The following is a 9,999-nucleotide window of genomic DNA, read 5'->3' on the forward strand; positions in this document are numbered from 1 at the left end:
AAATTAAAAGATATTAATTATTCTTATTATTTTCACTTTTAATTTTTCCCTATTAATCAAACTTTTTGGTTTAACACTACAAGAAATCATGTACAAAACAATAAATTATATTATTCCCAAGATTAGTTTTGAATTTAAAAATTATATTGAATCAATAGAATCGTCACAATTAGCATTTCTTTTGTTTAAAAACATGATGTTTACACGTTGAAGTTCAAGGTCATTACAAAAAATAAATATTATGTTAGATGTTCAAATTTTAGATTAATTATATAATGTAAACAATACAATTTATACTGTTATAAGAATGTTTTTGATTCAATCCGCTTTCTTCAAAAAAACAGATTACCTGAAATTATTATTTATTTAGTATCCCTAAAAAATATGAGTATATTTAGACTGCAATAGTGCAATACAAAATATGGAAAATTAATAATTAATAATGATTTACAGTGATTAATTATTCGGTAATAAGATATAGTAATGATATAAAAATAGATTTTTGTATAATTTTGACGAATTTTAAATGAGTAGGTTTGTAAATAAAATAATGAATGCAATAACAATCAAATAAGAGTAAATACATTTATTGGGTATTTATGTAGGTATTAGGTATTAAACATGCCATATATTATAATAATAGAAGAATTTTATGAAATTCAATCAGTTCAAACGAGAATAAATCGTTTATCCGATTTCACAGTTATTACGTCTTAATTGTTTATCAGTTATTACCCTGCTTGGATAGCCAATTTCACATACTTCAATAACGGTGTTTTGAACCATATTGCGATTTGCGGTCGAGAAATAAAAAAAAAACTGCTGAATACGTAGGCCTATCTATAGCCCGGAGATACCCGGACATGACGAGCAACGTCAATCGATTTAATGGTGATAAATTCAAAACTTATTTTTTACATAAAACGTCTATTCAGTCCTAAGTAGAAAATAATTGTCTACATTACGCTGCTCGGCGACGACGTATAATTGCATGTGTTTCTGGATTATTACATCAAATACTTAAACCGATGATCTAATAACATAGTTTTAAAACCCAAGGTTAGTAAAAAAAGAACTAAGGCTTAACGATTTAAAATATAAATTGTTCATACAAATAACAGACTCGCCCAAAAAAATATAAGTATACAAAATAATATTGATTCTTTAATTTCTTAATTTTTATTAAGAATGCCTATTTTAACCTTGTATGATTATGATGCGAATTTAAGTTCCACCTAAAAAACTATACATGATATATTTTACACTACACCATTCGCCATTATGATTACTACTGTTTCTATTAACATATTTTAGTAAAATATCGAATATAATAAATTGTCTGTCTCACAGATATTGTATTGAATGTCGAACGTCTGTACCTACTCAAATAGCCAAATACTTTACCGTTTCGAATTTCAGTGATATAAAGTTATTTATATTTTAAGATTACTGCCTTAGTGTTTTGTTTTACTAGACTTTTGTCTGTAGTCTATAATCTACCTTTTTTTTCCGAGTTGCTGACCCACATTTTCCATGTTGGAACCAGATCTTATCTCATGATCATTTATTTAATTAAATTGTAAACAAAAATCTTTGATTTAATGGTCATAAAATCTTTTTATAATATATGTCACTGGCTACATTATACAAAATAATACAAATAAACAGAAGTTATAATTTTAATTATATACAATATACATAATGTCATAGTATATGATAAATGCTATCATTAACAATACTGTATACATTTTTATAAACATTATCTAGTTGTATAGTTATATTATATAATATGATAAATGATGTTAATTATTCAGAAAAGTTTAACAAAGTATTTGACATAATTTTATGAACTAATTCAATATACTCTATATTATGATTGTAATATTCAAAATTAAAATAGAAACATATTTTTAAATGCACCATATTATAATTCTTACAGTTCTCATTTTATCTTACTTCTATATAATCTATAATTATTTTGTTTTTGTAATTATATACAATCATTTCCAGAAATGTTGAATGGATGCAAAATTGTATTGTGTTATTATTATTATAGCATATTTGATTATTCTGCAAAAATGAATTGGGATTAAACATTAAAGTATATATTTATATTTTTTAAAATAGAAACGTAATTTCTAATAAAATTTAAATGGCACCACAACTTGAAAGACATCAAGACGTATTATTTTAACAAAAATGGTTACAAAAATAAAGATCTAAGCCTTTTTTCAATAGTGAATAGGTACGCATTTGTATTTTGCTTTATGGTTATACAATTTTGAATCTTGTCAATCATTTATTTTAGTTCTGTAGTTCTGTATATTTTAAGACATTATCCATTGTGGAAGGCATAGGTCACGCAATTGTTTGTAAACAAGATTACAATAAAAATAAATTATTCGGCGAATTATGAAAGAAACAGAAGAATGAATGTACAAGGTAAGGTAAATATTTAGTTACACAGTTTCATCGTATGATTTAGACCTCATTAAATTAATTATTGTATTTTATTTTTGACTATAACGCGTAATATCACTAATATATGAGTACGTATGGCGACCATGGCGTATACAACGATTTATTGCTGACAAATTGTGGATACTGGGTTTATCCGTTTTTCGCGTTGGCAGGTGACAATAGTTAAGAACATTAAAATAGTAAAAAAAATTGTATCACTTCACTCGATATCATTATTCATTCAAAGCTCTATTGTTATGCAAATTAAATACAAATAATTTGTAGAAGATCATCTATGGTTATTTATTGTAACACAAATTTTAATCATCGTATATTAAAAATAAATGTACTTTGAAATTTTTACACATTATTTATTTAATAAATATAATATGTTTGTATAAGCATAATATAATATTATGCATACGGTTATGCCAACACACACACACACACAAACATATATACGCATATTATTTATTATTATTACATATTACAAGAATAACGATATCTGATATTTACTATTTTACTAAGTAGTAGTTACTTATCATCAGAGAGACAGAGAATTGAAAATTGCAAACAATTATAGAATACTTTATTTACGTCACTGAAAATGTCACCCGTATGTGTATTATCATCGTGGCGCAAATTGAGTTTTAAATTTGGGGACTGCAAATTATTTTAAGCAGGCCTTTAGAAACGCCATACCACCATCATCCCGTTGTTTAAATTAATATTCTAAGCAAAAACAAAACATATTTATAATCTGTAATTATAACAATAAATATTATTATGTACCGTTTAACTTCAGTTACCGGCATGAATGGCTTGATATGGATAAGGAATAACTCCTGTTCTTATTATTGCTATTATTTATATTTTCAGAATCCTAGCGATAATTTATACTTTATGAGCAACCACCACCGTAACGCGGGCGTACGCATTTTGTATGGACATTATTTATACAATTGGTTAGTATAGTAATTAGAAATGTATATTTAACTATTTAATTCAATGAAAACCATTTAAACACATTAAAAAACTTGCTTTAAAATCTCAAAAATCTGGTCTAGAAAAATGAATATGTCGTAATGCCTTGCACATCAACACTACTCTGACTGTGTACAAAATTATATCAATTTATTACGAAAACTTGTAAAAATATTTCAGCTAAATAATGGATCAACACACATAAATATGGACATATGGTTTTATTGCACGAAGTACCATAATATATTATTACATAAATAGTTATAATTTGTTATTATTTCTGAAACGATTAGGTTGATTCCCTCCTACCATTCACCGACTCGCCGTAATGATTTTTTCTCTTTTTTTGGCAGAGGTTGGGCATACTTGGTATTTTTATTAAATTGTTATAGCCGTGTACACGATAAGGTGTTCGCGTGGGCCCGCCGGTATAGCGAAAAAAGCTAGTGCAACTGTGCAAGACGCGTTGGCGTCTTTTGATGTCGGTCGCGATCACCACGACAACGCTGCCGGCAAGCCATCGAGGTGCCTACTGCCTACCGTGGCCGTCGGCCGTACCGTATATGTATAAAAATAATATGCGTTTAAATGTTGGCATAACATAATATCATAATGAATATACCTATAATTATTGTTATTTATTATTAACGCTACGTCACTGACACGTCGTGCCTAGTGCGGTTGCTGCGGGACGTACGTGTAACGACACGCGAAACTTACGGGCAAATAGGCAGGCACATTCTAATCAGTCGTCGCCGATTCGGGCGCGCGGGGCTTTTTAACGGCGTTAAGTATAAATACACACTGGCTAGGGAGGAAAAAACTTATTTCTGGTAGAGAACCCCTTCTCGTCGCCGCAGATATAATGAATCGAATATTCGGGCGGAATATATAGCAGCCGGCGGACTGGCTGGTGAATAATGAACATTGTACGGATGCATACTTATGCATATATATATAAACACTGAGCGAGAGAGAGGGACAGTGAAATAGTGCAATGGAGACGTAGAGCGAGAGACGGCGGCTACACGGAGTTGGAGATGCGGAAATTGTGCGGACGGGCCGACGCCGCTTTAAAAATAACAATAACACAAAATACGCGCACATACGTCGTATTCGGTAGGGGTCACCGGCGGCGCGACCAGGCCCACGCTCTTTGCACGGGCGCGCCGGAGAACGCACACCACGTGTACGCGGTATATTATCATTACTATTATTATTATTATGATCCGTCGCCGCCGCCGCCGCAGCGGAGACGCAGAGTCGTACGAGAACGATAGCTCTCGCCGTGCGCACACCGCGAAACGACCGCCCCGGCCGCGCTATTTTTAGAGGCCGAAGCGAAAAACAAACGCACGCGCTCGTCGAGTTCTTTGACTTTTCGCGCCTCGTGCCCACGCCCACGCCCGCCGCCGATGCCGCTGCCGCAACCGCCGAAAAGTATTTCACGGGCGACGCCGCCGCGGTGGGCTCTGACAATAATAATTATACATGCAAAGCGCGCAACACGCGCCGTCGGATACGATTTCCCTACTGTCGTGACACTTGCACACAATGCGAACACTATAGCTACGACGAACGTTGGTCTGTTTTTTCGATTTCCGTGTGAATATAACGAGCGAGTTGGTTGACGTGGGGAGGGGGGCGAGGAGGAGCGAAGGACAGGACCTTGCACTGAATCGTCATCGGCTGTATCATACTATTCATACTGTGTAAACCTCATGTTATGTCTTGTCCGGGGGTTTAGTGGTGTACACGGCGATTTGTTTAAATAATAGTGCGATTGGACGTACATATTATAAACATTTTAAAGTTCTAACTTCTTATTGCTATAGATTCTTTTCCTGTGGTGAGGGGTAAACACCCGACTAGAGCCACTGTCTACGGCGAATATACTTCATCCCGTCACTACTTAAAATTGTCTTTCTAGTAAACTATACTGCAGTAAATAATATTTTCTAGATACATATATTTATATGACTGTTTAGGTTTGCAAATAACAAATCGTCCGTTGTTTACCTCTAAAATTATACCGATATTTTTTTTAATTTGTAAACTGCTATCAATTATGTATATGCTAAACATACAATTCTATGATTTAGGGATAGATCATCCATATAGTATGCTTTGTTTATATTATGTATTTACGTCTTGTATACAAATTCTTAAAAATATGTAAAATATTACGAAAAAGCGGTGAAAAAATGTCTGATTCTCCTCCGCCCCCACGCCTATGAAAAAAAAAACATTTACAATTTACCTATACTAATACCTATTCATAGTTCGTACACATAAGTCATAACACCTACCTACATATAAGAAACTAAAGAACTAAATAGGTACTGTTCATAATTTAATTTTAGTAAAAAAATATATCCTACCTGAAAACTTAAAATATTATAAACTCAAAATCGAAGATACAACTTTAATACTGATATACTTTATTACAACGTAATCTAATAATAAAAAAAATCTTTATATCTAAGTATTAACAATAAATAAACAACCGTTTACCTTTTCATTGACATATTTAATCAAATTAAATAAATACATTATTGTCATAGTGATTATTTATTAATTATTCTTCTTTAACATCCACTTATTATTAATCATTTATTGTATTATTATATACTGAAAGCGAACAGAGATAACTGATTATTTTAAGCTAATTGTTCAAGTATAATATTATAATTTATGTTGTTATTTGTTTCTATATACACAGTTGGACAATAATATTGTACGATTTGTACGTTTAGAAAAACTAGTATCTCGAGAAGTTCGGCGATGTTTTTTTTGGATCACATATTCACATATGTATATGTTTTAAACTTGTAGAGGAGCCACTATTTTGAGACAACATTTAAAAATAATCTACATTCAGATTTTAGTTTGCACGGGGAACAGACCATCTATAGAATTCATCTGGATCAAAATAAAATTCCTCGTCAAAAAATGTATACACACAACGCACAAGTACCTATACAGCACATACTTTAAAAATGACATCACAAATGATCTTTATGTCCTAATAGCCAACGGCATAAAGCACAAATTAAAAAGAAATGTACAACTTCACAAACTTTTAAAAGTTTATCTTTTATCATCATACAGCATTATAATTTATAAGTATATGTTATTATATAATGTTTTATTTATAATCATTTTATCATCTGCAGATTGCATATTAAATTCGATAGTACATTTTGTAGTACATTACAAAAGCGCATGGAAACAAAATAAATAAAAAAAAAAAATTACATTAATCGTTCATAGTTCAATTTATATAGTGATATAGTTTCATATACATTGATATATTATATTTGATATTCATCAAAATTGTATAATATACATCATAAACAAAATCGTCTAGGAAAACCAGTATTAGACATTGCGAAGTTCAGGTATTATTTATGATGGTAATTAACATTTTTAACATTATTTTTCAAGGCTATATCAGGTTGCTATTTTAACTATTAGATGTTAAAATAATAGCTTCTAAAATTACGCAAGTTCTAAAGCTGTAGTAAATTTAGTAGCTTAATATCTTTTTCAATACTGGCCAAGGATACATTTCGGTTGTTGTTTATATGCATTTCTTCCTTAACATTTTAAACGGGTACTCTGTGTTTTGATTATATTATATACCTATATATACCTACGCATGTTCTAAATTAATTATATTCTATAATTTGTGATAAAATTAATAACCGATATTTAAATATATTTTCTTACGAGTTACCTATGCCAGAATTGTACACTAATTACGATACAGACGTCACAGCATACAGGTTGAGCAATGAATAATTTTTATACTTCGTCAAAATAGTGTTAATGGCATGTAAACCTTGAACATATTAGCAATACACAATTTATCTTAAATTAGTTAATTTGTAGCTAATGTCGTATTGTCGTTTATTTTTATGACTAATGTTTACATTATTGTATTTATATTTGCTAAAATTGAATAACGATAATAATTAATGTGTTTTTCTATGTATAGTACCCATCGTGTTTAACATTGGTCATTATTATTAAGAGTATATTTTATAAACTAAAATATACTCGCAGTGGTATGCTATGTTGATATAATTATATAAACTATAATATACTATAAAGTATATTCTTAGATTTTTTAATGAATACAATTAATTTGGTCTAAGAAGGTTCTAGGCCTGAACATTAAAACTAGTTTTAATTTTCATGGTTTTAGATTAGTTTTTAAGGGAAGGGATGAGAATTAAATTTTAAATTAAACTATTATCATAATCGGGATAATAAAAAATGGATTTAATCGGTCATTTAAATGTGTTCATTTATTAAACTTTTATTACCCTAAACGACCTAAACGTAAGTGAAATCTTTATTTTCTTCGAATCGTTTAATTTGTACATATCGGCATAACCGCAGTTTCAACAACAAAATGTGTTTTTAACATATTTGTACCATTATGTTTGCAATTAGTGAATAACTATTTTCGAAGAATTCTTTATCAGGTCAATATTAGTTTGTTGAAGACGATTAATATTATAATATCTTATATAATAAAGGCACCAGCCACATGGACCTCCTAGGAACTGCCGGACACACATGCTGTTCGACGATATAATAATATTATGGCCCATAGTAAAACTACTAAAACTGTTGCGATTTTAGATAATAAGGGTGTGCTGTCGATAACGTAATTATATTATTTTCGGGTGTACAAGTATAGTCAACATTTATCTTCGTTGCCCGTTTGTTATCATACGCATCATATTTTCGTTAAACACTTGCAAATTATTTTGTGTTAAGTATAGCGATTTTTTTTTCATGTCGCTAGTGCCCCGCGGAAACACGCGACGATAGTGTAGAAAGTTGACTTTGACCAGATGCAAACATGATGGTATGGTATGGTCATATTGTCGAGCAATATGCGACAATAATATTGTTAGGTTGTTACATGCCCCGAGTGCATTTATTATTGCCAAATAAACAGATTAGCCGTGTTTACCAAAATAACAACTCCGAGGTCGACGTAATTAGGTATCGTTGTCCTCCATGATCGGTTTTCAAAAATGCATTGTACTTACGTAGACTATTAAATGTAGTCATGGAAATATTAAATAATCGGTTTTTACCTAGTATTCTTATGGTGATAAAAAAATGCTAAGAACAATGACATAAAAATTCTCGAACAACATTGAAATAAATAATAATAATGAAATTATTTAAATTCATTCACTTGAACAATACCGATGTTGAACTATTTTTTTGTATAAAAATCGACTATGTCAATTCATGTGCCAAAAAATACTCTAACAGAAATATCATTATTATTTAAAACTGTATATCTAAACATTTCTTTTCATAGACTAATCACAATTAGTAACAATTGTTTTTATAAATAGACATTAGAAATTCAATATTTAACGAAATTGTACCTATATTTAAACAAAAAATAAATTTACCTTTAACGAATTTAGTCATATTGTTGTAATTGAAAAAATTTTGCTATTAGTAAGTTCTTTTACTATTATTCTCTATATATAATGCAATTTTAAAAATATTTTAACTAATTATAATTACTATTTATATTATAAGCATGGTATTTACTTTTATAATAATATATATTATGATAAATAATATTGTAATAAATAGTAACATTCTGATCAATATGTCTATGGTTTTCGCTAAAATGTATTCAAAATACTGTATCATTAATAATATTATAATATTATATTATAAAATATCTTTGTAGAAATAGAGTTGAATAATAATTTATCATTTAATTCAATTTTGACGTATATATTACAGTGACTTACTCTATACCGAACCAAACTCAAAAATTACCACACAATATAGCGAATTACTTGATTTTTTTATTTTTATTATAAAGATAAAAAATATTAAATTATAAATTCAAAAATTCGTTATGATATTATTATATCCCATTTTTAATAAATTATTGTATCAAATTAACGTATGTAGCTTAAAGTAAAATGTTTAAAATTGAAATACAATATAATATATTATATATACTATACATATGTCATATTGTATCTAGATTTTGTTAATTAAAATGGCATTGCCGTTGATCAAGGGTTGATCAACACGAATTACTTAAATATTTGCATGCTTAACATGTTAAAGACGATGACGATTTGGTATTTTGAATATGTTTTAATGCTTAATTACTGGTATATGATCTAGTTAAGTCACTGTTCAGAAAAATCTTACAAATGACTTCATTATAAAAGTTTTTTGTTATTGTCTTGTCCAAAAATAATGACTATTGTAAATTGCATGTATGGTGTACGTGTCGGTTAGGACCTAATTATCGTCTTTTGTTAGGTCTTGCTTATTTAATGATGACCTTTAGAATTTAGAGTGGGGTGGAACCGTTTGCATTGCATGAAAGAGTCACGCGTTGTGCACGAAAAAAAATTTTTTCCTTAGGTTGAAAATTATTGGTTATAAACTTATGAATTATAAATTATATCTTATAAAAAAGCTTAAACAAAAAATAAAATTCTATATTTTTAAGCTCCCTCTATATAGGTCATAGTACCTTTAATA

The sequence above is a fragment of the Rhopalosiphum maidis genome, chromosome 2 (assembly GCF_003676215.2).
Source record: "Rhopalosiphum maidis isolate BTI-1 chromosome 2, ASM367621v3, whole genome shotgun sequence".
Taxonomy (NCBI): Eukaryota; Metazoa; Arthropoda; class Insecta; order Hemiptera; family Aphididae; genus Rhopalosiphum; species Rhopalosiphum maidis.